Source organism: Porites lutea, chromosome 5, assembly GCF_958299795.1.
Source record: "Porites lutea chromosome 5, jaPorLute2.1, whole genome shotgun sequence".
NCBI classification, from domain to species: domain Eukaryota; kingdom Metazoa; phylum Cnidaria; class Anthozoa; order Scleractinia; family Poritidae; genus Porites; species Porites lutea.
The window spans coordinates 26,162,126-26,175,869 of NC_133205.1; the positions used below are offsets into that span (position 1 = coordinate 26,162,126).

Below are 13,744 nucleotides of genomic sequence, written 5' to 3' on the forward strand. Positions count from 1 at the left end.
CATCCAACAACATGCAACAGGGTGTGCAAACGGACACAACATGTAACATTTAACAATGTTGGGAGTTGTTGGCCAACAATGTTGCGTCCGTTTGCACGGGGCTTTATCTGATTATTGAGGTTTTGCTCATTAACATGCAATTAACTCTAAAGGTAGGGATTATTTAAAAAAGAAAAACAATGTCATGTTGGCAACAAGATGTCCGAGCATTAAAGTGCTGATTCGGCTGATTTCAGAAAGATAAACTGTTGCGATATAAACATCAGTCAATGGAGAGGAGAAGTCCTTACGTCACGTTGCCATGGTAGCAAAATTTTTGGATGACAACAAACCGATAAAGTCACTTGAAAGTCTATTCACACTGTTTCAAACTTCACCGATCTTATTCAATTTCATTTAATTTGGCAAATCTTAGCGAAATTTTCTTTGAGACCGTATCTGTCGTTATCTAAGTTTAGAAAAAGAAAGCGACAATTTTTGTGTTGAGTTCACCTATTCCATAAAGCGGGCTCGTCAAGTAAGGAAATTTCATGTCGTAGTCGTGCAAGATGGCAAAGAAATGTACAAAATAGCGAGATTCACGTGCAAAGTCGTTGTTTGTTAATATAAACATTTAATTTATTTGCCGTTCTCCTTGCCGTCGCCGTCGTCGTTGGTTTTGTTGTCATCCAGAAATAGTGCTACCGTGGTAACGTGACGTCACACTTCTCCTCTCTTTTAAATGATGGTTTATCTTATCATTTTGAATATTTAAGTAATTTGACATTTTCTAGAACTTAAAAAGGTTTAGTCACGAAAATGACACATTCAGTGATCCTGTGGTTAAGGACAACACTGGTAAACTAACCGTAAAAGAAGTGTACGGCAACATAGTACAAACGTGTATGGTTGATCAGAGAAAATTTATTTAAAATTTAGAGAAAATGTTGAGCCTTACATGCACAATACAACAAAATAACCAAAACTTAATACTTATCATAGAGCTAATTAAATAATTGAAGTTCAGAGGATCCATGGATTTTATATCAATAAAGCTAGTTCAAGTCTAATCTGGCTATGTTAACACCCCATTATAGATTCATTACAATATTTAGAGCATCAAAAACTATATGCTGCGCTTTTCTCAATGATTCGCAAACGTTTTCAGAAAAAAAAAGAACCTGTAGCCTAAACAAATCGTAGTTCAGTATAGAAAAAATAACGGTTGCTGTAAATGATGATTTCTGCTGTTTTAAGTTTATTGGACCAGCCATAGGATTTAAATCCTATATCGCATGAGCTCTTTAATTTATACTTGATTAACACTTATAACCAAAATTATTACCTTTATTACATCCACTTTGAAATCACTGGCTATCTGTGCAATCTGATTGGCTCTAAGCGATGTGATTTATTCCTAAATCGCACCATTTTTTGCTCTAAATCGCATCTGTTCCAAATTGCGTCATTCATGTTCTAAATCGCATCATTTCTGTTTGGAATACAAAATGAGATGTAAAAGCCTTTTTGTTTCGGCTTTTTAACAAACCGGCCACTTGATCAATAAAATATTAGTACTGACTAAGTTCTGCGATTTCAAAATGGAAGTAATAAAGTGGTAATTGAACTTCGAGTCGTGCAATTTTGGTCTGAAATCATACTTGTGATTTCAAATCGAACTCGCGCTGCGCGCTCGTTCGATTTTGAAATCACGCGTATGATTTCAGACCAAATTGCACTCCACCCAGTTCAATTACCATTATTAATTTTCGATCTCGGAACTATGTTTTCTACTAGAATAGTCACAGTTCATGCATGTTTACATAATAATAAACTTTTTGAAACCTAATGTATTTGGTTTCGCGAGAATATTACGGGAACAGGATGCCCTGCCCTGTAAACACACTTTTAACCCTAAAAATGATAATTAACAAAGGTCCTGAGCCTTGTCCCTGAGCTTTTTGCTCTCGATTTAAGTGAACCCTGCCCGAAGCGTTCGCCTGGACAAAGAAGCGAGCACTAGGTGGAAAGACCCTGGAAAAGACCAACGGGGTATAACTAAAAGGGATAGCACGCCTGATGGGTATAAGGAGTGGGGCGTAAGGGTTTGCGGTGATGCGGTTTTGCTCGATTTTTGGCGCCGTTTTGCGGAAATTTTATTTGAAGTTGCGGTATTGCGGTTTTACAAAACCAAGCAGTTTCCAGAATTAAGAAATTTACGGGTAATTTTAATGCGGTTTGCGGTTTTCTCATGTTATTCTGTGCGGTGTTTATGCGCATTTCTGTGCAGTTTTGCGGTATTCGTATCCCCCTTACGCCACCCTTCGTAAGAACAGACGACCATGTTGAATGCAAGAGTCACGGGAGAGAGGAAAAATCGTTGACGAACCCAATCCTAAACCTACAACTGGAATACAATGTACAGTGCTTGTGTACTCACACGTTTGTTAAGTGGCTTCCTATTTAGCGGGCAGTTACCGCAGTCCCGAGAAAATCGCCAGCTAGCAAACAATTCATGAAAACAAAATCTTTAGCAATCAGCCCACTTTTAAAGGTAGCCACTTGTCCTTTACCTGATAGTGTATGATAAGCGATTAGGTGTGCTCTTTCACTTAAGTTAATATAGACAAAAATCTCTATGTTAACCTTATTTACTGAATTCCCGGTCTCTCAACCTTCATGTGCTAATGGAACTTAAAGGAAAGCTGTGACCAAGCAGAGACGTAAATAATCTGTGTGTTACGTTTTCAACTAGTGATTTTAGTTTGGTATTGTGGACGCCCTGGTTTATAACCTTAACCTTCATAGAGTGAGTCATTCAGATGTTAAGTCTTCTCTTCTAACTGGCATGCGACACAAAACTGCATTTTTGGCCACCTTCCCTAAATTTTCCCACTCATCCAAAGAAACAGGATACACCTCTCCTGGTGGGATCCTAATTCCACTGTCTACCGGAAAACTGTTGATGATGAAATATACACTCCCTTCAACTTCTACTGCTCCAAGGTTATTTGGGGGAATGTGTGGTTGGTCTACAACAGACCAAGTGTTGTTTTTCTCATCATACACTTCAACAGAACCTGTACCACCACATGGTTCAGCAGTATTTCTATCGATGGTGTATTTTCCCCCAGCTACATAGAGTTTATTGTTTACTACTAATAGGCTGGAGCCAAAGTGATTGGTGCTTGTGGAAGCCTTTTGTTCCCACACATTTCTCTTTGGATCAAAACAAAATACGTCCGCTGCCTTTGGCTCCCAGAAACACCTACTTAATCCATAAAAGTCACTACCCTGCCAACTTTGGATTCCTTGTCCATGCAGAACGTAAACACACGATTTATAAACTACCGCTGCTTGGTTACAAAATGAACTCTGGGGCATACTACTTTGAACACTCGATTTAGCGACACATTGCCACTGATTTGCAGGAATATGATATCTGTAAGGCGTCTGAGATTGGTATATCGCGTATAAATGGTCGTCGACACTGCAAAAACAACTGATTTGATTGGTCAATCCAGCAAAAGATGGGAGTATCTCCCATGTGTTTTTTACTGTGTGATAACGATAATTAACAAAATCATTGTCTCGTTTTGCTGCTACGTACATGTAATTACCAACATACTCGGCACAAAAACTTGCCGTTGCCTCAGACAGCTTTGCATTGAAGGCAAAGATTTCCACGTTTTTGTTTGGACGTCAAAAAACTGCATCTGTGATTGTGGAAGAATTGCAATAAGAACCTAAAACCAGATAAAGATCATTATTAGTACTTTATACAGAAAAACAACGACAATAATGAAATGTTTTTTCAAATTGTTCAAACTTGAAACATCTTTGCACGACATTGCCTTAAGTGCAAAAAGGACCCCAAATGATAGACTTGAACTATCTTGACCAAAAAATCTATTGAATGATGTCGTTGTTTTTGGTCAATTTGCAGAGCCTAACTCAAGAAGCCATAAAGGGGTTTGAACTTAGTCTGGATAAAACTGATCAGTCAGATTGTGTTCTGTTCTTTACTGATTTCACTTTAAGCAAATTAAATGTGTACTAGGCAGCGCGCGTCATTTGCCTTTTCCTTCGACACACCGATACACACATGCCACAACAACACTAGATTTGTCTAAGCCTCATCAGGTGGTCGCCGATCCGTTTAGTTTTTATCTCCTAGTCAATGTCATTGATATTTTCTAGGTAATACTTTGTTGACTTCAAAATCTCAGCAGAAAAAGTGCGGTGAGATCTTTGAAACGTATTATATTGTTTACTCTCGGGTACGTTTAATATAGTAGTAGGGGTTTGTCCTTACCGGCTTCATAGATCTTGGCTTAGCCTTCTCTAAAGCGAACTTAGAGCTGTTTAAAGGCCTGTTGTTGTGCAAAAGCGATTCATGCAGAAGCATGTGAATTTCAGGCACTTGCTGCATCTCCTCTGCATCGAGCTCTTCAATCACATCCCTGATGTCAACTAGCCCCAAACGAACCGCTCCGATAACTTTAGCTGAGACTGCCATCCTTTCTTTCTTCTTGTGTTTGATCCACTGCATCACAGATTTGAAGACGAATGTCTCTGAAGGGGCACTGAGGTCATCTCGACTGAGAAGGCTAGAATACTGATCAGCGTCAATGTAAGACAAGAAGTCTTCAGTCTCGCAAACGTCCTCATACACTGATGCCATCTTGCTTTCTGTACCTTCTTGTAGGTCTTTCAGTCCGTGCCGATTAGCAATGGCGCAGATTTGACAGTATATTTGCACATTAAATCGAAGCTGAACAAAATGGGTTTGCAAGTAGTCGCAACACTGTTCAATAACACTTGTAACTTGAAGGTGATCCGCTGCGACAAGAACTTCAAAGACGTTTTCATCGTTGACTTGAAGATCTCCAGCGTAGATGGAATCCAGGACGATCTTTAAAGCAGCTGCTGAAATGCTTTTATCTTTGAGCTCGATCATTTCCTGGTTCGACTCTTTCATTCCATGAGCAAACATGGCGTGGAAATAATCACTACTAGCAGCAAGCACAATACGATGAGCTGAGAAAACTTCTTTCCCCACTTTCAAACTTACGTCAATGAATTCACCTTGTTCTCGAAACTGAGCACATTTGGTCAGAAGAATTTCGGAATGAGCAACCATTCTTGGGCTTCTTGGATCGGTATATTTTGAGTTGCCGCATGAGATTTTTCGCCTGACTCACTTCTGGATCACGTGACCAAGACACATCATGGAAGAATCTTCGTTCTCACGCCGAGAACGTATATCAAAGTCATGACATACAGTAAACTCGCGCTGACAAGAACCTGTGGATTAAGAACCTCCTGGCAGAAATTTACCACTTTATTACCCAAAAATGAGAACCTGCTTAGCCAAGCAAGATCATGCAGGTTTTTATGTGTGGGTTTTTATGACAAAATTTAATATATAATCGCTTCGGCGACGACATGTCAACATTATAAAATGCAAATGAAAGAGACTATGAAACGATATAGTCTCTTTCATTTGCATTTGATAATGGTGACATGTCGTCGCCGAAGCGATTATATATTAAATTTTGTCGTAAAAACCCACATTTATCCTTAAATGTTTCAGAAAATCATTCGTTATCAATAAATAAAAAGTTTATTTTTCTGGTAATCACTAATCTATTATCTCCTTCATAAAAATTAAGAAACTTATTAGGAACTGCCTACTAAGCCTAAATTGCCAATACGTAGCCCCAAAATAAAAGAACCTTTTTTTCCAGAATTCAAGAAAAGTAGGTTCTTAAGTTTAGCAGGTGTAACTGTAACTGCTTATTTTTGTCGATAATTAATAATAATAATAATAATAATATAGTACTCGTAATATTGGATAGAGGTGATGAATATAAGGTTTGAAGCTGCTATGATCTTTTTCTGAGAAGCTTATTCCCTGTAATTCATTACAAATGGGCACCAATCAATATAGCCGATTACTTTAGCAGAGGATGAGCGTCCCGAATGTAATTGGGCCCACTTCCTCCGCTCCTTGTCAGTTGCACTTCTTGATCCTCTGCATTACTGAGACGAAAGTCTCTCAAGGAGGTGTAAATTTGGCTAGGAATGACGACATAGCTGATTTAGAAATGAATAAATTCTTTCCTTTTAGAGTGTATTTCCTTGCACGTGGAGGACTTCTTGCATTTGACATCACGCATCGTGTACTGAGTAATTTCGATCTAAAACAATTTTGACGTCATTATCAGGTGAAATTCATTCCGATCGCAAAACTAGAAATCATGATATCATGTGCCACTTTAATTTTTGTTTTTACCACATTTTGACGTCATCTGTGATCTATTTTGAACAGACGCACGGCAAAATGGAATCCGTATTCGTTAAATCGACCATAGAAATGACGTCAAAATGTTGAAAAGTTAAGTCAGAACCACGAGTCGCAGGAAAGTCGGGTTTCACTGCAAAGATCTGAACATTTTGACGTCATTTCTATGACTGACAAGAAAATAAACCATGGAAAATAGTTGTCAAGTTGCTTTTTACAATAACATAGTCAGCTTTTTACGTCAATTTCCGTTGAAGTTTCTCGGAAAATCGTGCGCGCAAGAAAGAGAAAAACAAAATGCGCCACCATCACGTCTTTTCATCGTTTGTATCGACTATAGCTCTCGACCAATCAGCGCGCAAAAAATCGCTCAGTTATTGTAAAAAACTCACCAGTATACGTTGCGCCGTCTACCATTTGTTAACCAACACACACTGAGCCATTTACTGTTTAAGTTTTACACGTTGACAGCGCAGCGCTTCCGGGCTGCTTTTCGGCAAAGTTTTATCTATCGAAAGGGTCATTATGATCTGGAGAATTGAGGAAATGTTACCCTCGGTGGATAACACCCTCCTCGACATACATAATTCTTCAGATAATACTCAGCCTCATGCAATAGAGTAATTGCTAAGTATTCTCAGTCATTTTAACGCTGTCCCTCTTTAAAGGTACGTAACAAAGAGCTGCATTTTTGTCAACGTTTCCTAAATTTTTCCAGTCGCCCAGATTTACCGGACACACCTCCCCTGGTGGGATCCTAATGCCACCGTCAATTGGAAATTTATTGATGATGAAATAAACCTTCCCCTCTTTTTTCACTGCACCAAGGTTATTTTGAGGAATATGGTTTTGTTCAACAACGGACCACTTATTGTTTTCTTCATCATAAACCTCTACAGTTGCTTGCTTATCACATAGCGAGTCCCACATAGTAGTAGCAACATGACCTCCTGCTACACAGAGTCGATCATTCACCACAAAGAGACTGGACCCAAAGTGAGGGTTGCAGGTTGAAGATTTCTCTTGCCACATATCGCTCACTGGATCAAAACAATGAAGCGTTGCATTTTGCATCTGCCAAAGGGGTCCGTTCTCCTGTCTATGCCCATAGAGTGCATACAGCTTTTGGTGATGTATCGTGGCACTGTTAAAATACAATAGGACTCTTTACGAAACTTTTAGAGAAATTTCGCCACCGGTGTTTTGCAAAACTATACCTTTGCGGTAGCTTGCTGCAATCCCAAGGTAGTGCATACATGTAGTCGCTTACAGCGCATAGGGTGCTGATTTCTTCGTATGGATGAGTACCCTCGTGAGTGTGCCACTTATTTGTTTCTATGTCATAACAGTAAACACGGGATCTCCCATCCGGGAAGTTTCCAGAAACGAACAACTCACGGCCAACAATCTCTGCACAGTAGCAATTTTTTGTTTCAGGTGCTGGTACTAAAGATGAAAGCTGCTTCCAAACCTTTTTCTTAACATCAAAGTACAACATATGGGTCTGAGGGAGAACAGCAACAATGACCTAGAATAACAAGAAAAAAAGACAATTTCTGTTAGTCAACGAGGAAATAACAGTATACACAAATGATTTTCGTCTTGCTGTATTTACCTTTTCGGTACTTAATTTAGCGGGCCTTAAATTTCGCGTTTTTCGCGATTGTATAAAATCGCGAAATCAAAGACTCGCGAAATTTAATACCCATATAAACCGAAAAAATTTAAATCACAATTAACATTAGTCTGCTACACAGCCGTTTTTAGTGTCGTCACGCAACGCTCCTCCCCACTAAGTGGGGAGGAGCGTTGCGTGACGACACTAAAAACGGCTGTGTAGCAGACTAAATTAACATGTAATTAAAGGAACAAAATATACAGGATATGATGTATAGACAAACACAAACTGCTACAACCTCACTTTTGTATCTTAAATTTTTAAATAACATTAGTTTGCAAAGATTTCACATTTTGCTTGTTCCAGTTCATCCAAAAATTTTTGAAGGTTAAGACTTTTTCATCGCTTCATAAATCGCGAAATTCAATGCCCTCTCTTCAAATTTGCTTGCCAAATCACAAAAATAAAACCCCGCGAAATAAAATACTAATAACTAAGGTAGTAAATGTACTTCTCTTTTAACAATATCCTTTTATCGCTTATTAAGATTATCTTCAGTAATGGGAAATGTACTCCTTTTCCACGGAAAAGAAAGCCAATCACCAGAAAAGCCGTTATAGACTAGCCGGTACAATGATAGGCTCGGCTCGGGTAGGTACTACCGGCCCGATTACCAGCCGCTGTTCGAGAAAATGAGCCCGTACGGACCCTGGAGACGGCAGAAATCGAGCCTAGTAAAATGATTAACCCAACCGCTTATCGCTGCCGATCATTGTTCAGTCCTGCCGAAATTTACTGAGTAAGCAGTACCATTTCCGGTGTGTCTTTTAAATATTGTTTGAGACATACCAGAGCCAATGTTTTACCTCGGCTTTAACTCTGAGGACCACTGACCGAAGTTGATCAGTGTTTTCGTTGAGATCTGATAGAGATCTAAGAACAGTGAACATGGGGTCGGATGCATCCACAAGTTTGTCAATTTCATTTATAAAGCATTTCGTTTTGAGGAAAAAGGCATTGCTCGTATTCTCGTTTGAAATTCGGTGGAGCCAACTCTTTTACGACCGATTAATTGTGTTCAGTGGCTACTGTATTTTCCATGGCATGGAACAAAATACTTATCAAAATCTTTCTCGAGGTAGAACTTGGAATGCTCCGCCTGGAAAAAGTTCGTGTATTTACAGATAAAATTCAAGTGGCATCCATGGTATACCACAAGAAAGCATTGCATAACTGGTATATGGCCTGTTCCAAGCGTTCAGATGGTGGGCAGCGGTGCGAAGTAAAGGAAGCGATACCTCTACCCCTCCCTCGTTTTTATTTTTTCGTGCTTCTTTTTACTTCGCACCGCTCCGCACTATCTGAACGCCTGAAGCAGGCTAACTGGTATGTAGATCCAAATATGATTTGGAGTATTCTTTGACGACTATTCAACCCATCCTAAGAAGTCAAGAGTCACCCGTGCCAAACGTGACTGAGCACGGGTGCTGGGCTCCTTATTTTGTCGCCATTAACTGATAATGAAGACAACCAAGAGCCATACTATTATGGCTCTAGAGATATGTTAAGTTTCAGTCACTTTCAGTACAAAATTTGCGGTCTTTCAGTTTCGTTGACAATGTTACCTTCTGTTAGTCGAATATGCGATACCAATTAGCCACTTTGAGGTCGCGCGGGAGACCAGGTCGAGATAGTTTCAAAGTGCATTGTGGGACTGTTTTGGGGGACGCGTTTTCAAGATAGCGGCAAATTCGTCCCCCTAAACAGTCCCACAAAACGCTTTAACAATCATCAAGACCCGGTCTCCTGCGCGACCTCAAAGTCGTGGCTGATACACAAATTGGTCATTCTAGTGGAAAAAGTTGCGATAATCAGGAGTAGATTCACTTGTAAAAGAAAGAGCCAAAAAAGTCGCACACTTTGCCTGGCCTGGGTGCAAACGTTCTCTTTTTCCTAGGGATGCAGACTTAAGCTTGCACCTGTACCAACTTAACCCTGTCTGCCCAAACCTATCCATACTAATATATGTATATACATAATATATATATATATCAAGCCACAAGCATCAACAAAGACGGCAGTCTCCATGAAAATAAACTATTCATCACAAGTGAATAAACCAGATGTTTCGTAACACGATGAACCTATATTTCGGCTGCATTCAACAGCTTTCATTAGGGTTGTAAAAATGGTTACAAATCCGCGTAATACTACTTTAAAGATACACAACACGTAAGCACTCGTAACCAACGAACTATAATATGCGCGCGCGCGTTAACAATTACCAGGTACTTCTACGGTTTTATCTACGTCTCGCCTGCTTATATATGTATATACATATAAAAAACACACTCAAGTTTACGGGATCCGTTGAACGTAGTTTTGCTTTCTCTATGGCAAACTTGGAACTGTTTGAAGGCCTGATATTATGTAAAAGCGATTCATTGAGAAGCATATGAATTTCTGGCACTCGTTGCATCTCTTCTGTGTCGAGTTCTTCAGTCAAGTCATTGATATCCACCGACCCTAGACGAACCGCTCCGATGGCTGCGATGGGCATTCTCTCTTCCTTCTTGTGTGTAATCCACTACATCACAGATTTGAAGACGAATGTCTCTGAAGGAGCGCTGAGGTCATCTCTACTGAGAAGGCGAGTGTACTGATCAGCATCAACATGGGACAAGAACTCTTCACTTTCACAGATTTCTTTGTAAATGTAGGCTATCTTAGTCTGCGTGGCTTCTTGAAGGTCTTTTAGACCATGTCGATCAGCAACCGTGGAGACGCGACAATACGTCTGCACATCAAATCGAAGCTGATCAACAAACTGGGTCTGCAAGCACAGGCAGACCACCCTCTGTTAGTGGGGGCCGTTGTTGATTGAAATCTGAGCAACGATCTTTTGTTATTTATAGAAGAAATACATATGAACAATACGGTGGCTATAATTTGTTCCAAAATGCAGAATTCAAAGCAAATTTTTCAATAAACGTTTGAAGAAAATGTTAACTGAGCCATGTGTCATGTTTTTTTCGCCGTCCCGTGCTGTTTTAAGCGCTATTTTGCGAGATGAATATTTGACCTCGGCGGTTAGAACTAAAGAAGGAGACAAGGCAGGCAGCAATCAGCCGCTGGCGCGTGACCCAGTCCAATTTACGCTGGAACTGACGCCAAACTATTTAATTTCTTACCTCGAAAATACCGGCTCCCGGTCCACTAGATATGTATCCATGCCCCATCCGAATGAGAGCTCAGTCCTTCCAAAATTTCTCGAGAAAAGCGATCCTGAAGTTGCAAGACCAGCTCTCTCAACATGACCGGTGCAAAAAACTCAACCAAAGGCATTTGAGGTATGCGCGTCGATTCAAATCCACCAATAAGCGTATCACGACCAAACAAACATCCCTGTGCGGGGTAGCGTTGTGGTTTTAAAGCCAACGGTCGTGATACGCTTATTGGTGGATTTGAATCGACGCGCATACCTCAAGTGCCTTTGGTTGAGTTTTTTGCACCGGTCATGTTGAGAGAGCTGGTCTTGCAACTTCAGGATCGCTTTTCTCGAGAAATTTTGGAAGGACTGAGCTCTCATTCGGATGGGGCATGGATACATATCTAGTGGATCGGGAGCCGGTATTTTTGAGGTAAGAAATTAAATAGTTTAGTGTCAGTTCCAGCGTAAATTGGACTGGGTCACGCGCCGGCGGCTGATTGCTTCCTGCCTTGTCTCCTTCTTTAGTTCTATCGGCCGAGGTCAAATATTCATCTCGCAAAATAGCGCTTAAAACAGCACGGGATGGCGAAAAAAACATGACACATGGCTCAGTTTACATTTTCTTCAAACGTTTATTGAAAAATTTGCTTTGAATTCTGCATTTTGGAACAAATTATAGCCACCGTATTGTTCATATCTATTTCTTCTATAAATAACAAAAGATCGTTGCTCAGATTTCAATCAACAACGGCCCCCACTAACAGAGGGTGGTCTGCCTGTGCTGCAAGTAACCACAACACTGTTGAACAACGCTTGTAACTTGAAGATGTTCGGCTGCCACGAGAACTTCAAAAACGTTTTCATCGTTGACTTGAAGATTTGCGCTGTAGGTGGAATCCAGCACGATCTTCAAGGCAGCTGCTGAAATGCCTTCATCTTTGAGCTCGATCACTTCCTGGTTCGACTCTTTCATTCCACGAGCAAACATGGCGTGGAAATAATCGCTACTGGCAGCGAGCACAATGCGATGTGCTGAGAAAATTTCTTCGCCCACTTTTAAATAAACATCAATGAATTCACTTTGTTCTCGAAACTGAGCACACTTTGACAAGAGAATCTCAGAATGGGCCGTCATACTGAATCAGCGGAGAAACTGGTTGCATTGCGTGATCGAGTGATCCTATATGCTATAAATCAAGATACTGATCACGTGTGCTATAAAGCATTACGTCATGTACTACATGTTTTCTACCTTCCCATTCCCAACAGGGGTCTTTTTTGCATGAGCATGCGCGACCGCTGAACAAGCGATGTGCATGGAGGCTCACTACAGGGTTTGCCTTCATCAAAATGGCGCGTCTCAAAGCTATCATAGCGATTATTTTGCTCATTGGTCTTGGCGAATGTGCTCGTGATTTAACAAAATGTGTAGTTTGCAAAAAAACTCTAACATGGTTTTAACAAAAGCGAAGTAGACCGGCTTTAACATGCACGAGCTACTATCAAATTTCATCTCCCCACTTGACCTGGACAACAGCTCGCGTATATGCAGTGCCTGGAGGATTGCGCTGACCTCATCAAAGTCTAAACAAAGTGCAGAAACGTTTGTTGATGCAAGTAAACACTTTCAATTTTCTTTGTTTTGAAATGGGAAAGGAAGAGAAATATTAAACAAAAAAAACATAGCAAATTTCAGCGAGTGGGTTCGAAGTGCGAGCGCGAAAGCCGATGTTCAGTTCAGCAGTGAATTAATATATGTTCTACAATTTTCCCAGCACTTTAAAGCTACAAAATTAAGAGCACACGAGACGTAGATTAGTCACCTGGTGAGATGTTGGTGGTAGTCACTCTGTATGTCTTGAATAATAAAAAAAAAATGAATATCAATGAGACACAGTCAAAACTGCATTCAATAGAACCGAAATTAAAGTCCAATCTTGTGACCGATTTTGATGAAACAAACGGTTAGGTTTCCCAAGAAGTACAGTAAACATGTGATGCCGACCAAAAGTTAAAAATCCTTAGAACATTTAAGTTCGGGCTAAAAGCAAATTCCTGTAAAAGATGCGTTACAATGTTAGTCCACGCAAAAACAAGAAGTTCTACAATTTTCCTATAAACAAACTTTGTATCGCTAAAATACTTAAGGCAAAAACTTTCTATTCCAACTGAAAACGGCGGGGTAGTCGCCCGCTGATCGTTATTAATCCTCTCCCGAAATATGGCTAAACTAGGGTATCTAAAAGATAGTAATGCTGCGGCACATTCTGTTGATACTAGCATTAGTTAGGCAGTGGGACTTAAAAGAATCGAAAATGACATTGAATGTCCTATTTACACGTTGGAAAGTACTAGAATAATTACTATCAGTCTATAGAAAGAACTCGCGTGAACGTTGTCTAGAAAATGATCAAGTGGTTATCAACTCTGGTTTTCCCACAGTAAATTGTAGGAAATGATAGAAATTCAGATTGTTTATCCATATACGGTGTACTATCTTTTCTCTGGAAACACGATACTTTTCTTGCTGTTTATTGCACTTTAGCTATATATTTATAGAAAACAACAACACAAAAAACGGGAAAAAAAAAAAAGAAAGAAGGAAAAAAACAGTACGGTAGGACTCGAA

General features: G+C 40.0%; 2 pseudogenes; both read right to left on the bottom strand.

Annotated features, from left to right (window-relative positions):
- Positions 1-2,457: 2,457 nt before the first annotated feature.
- Positions 2,458-5,168, bottom strand: LOC140937522 (kelch-like protein 25; annotated as a pseudogene).
- Positions 5,169-6,519: 1,351 nt separating this feature from the next.
- LOC140938619 (kelch-like protein 26) lies at positions 6,520-12,250 on the bottom strand (annotated as a pseudogene).
- Between the last annotated feature and the right edge of the window lie 1,494 nt (positions 12,251-13,744).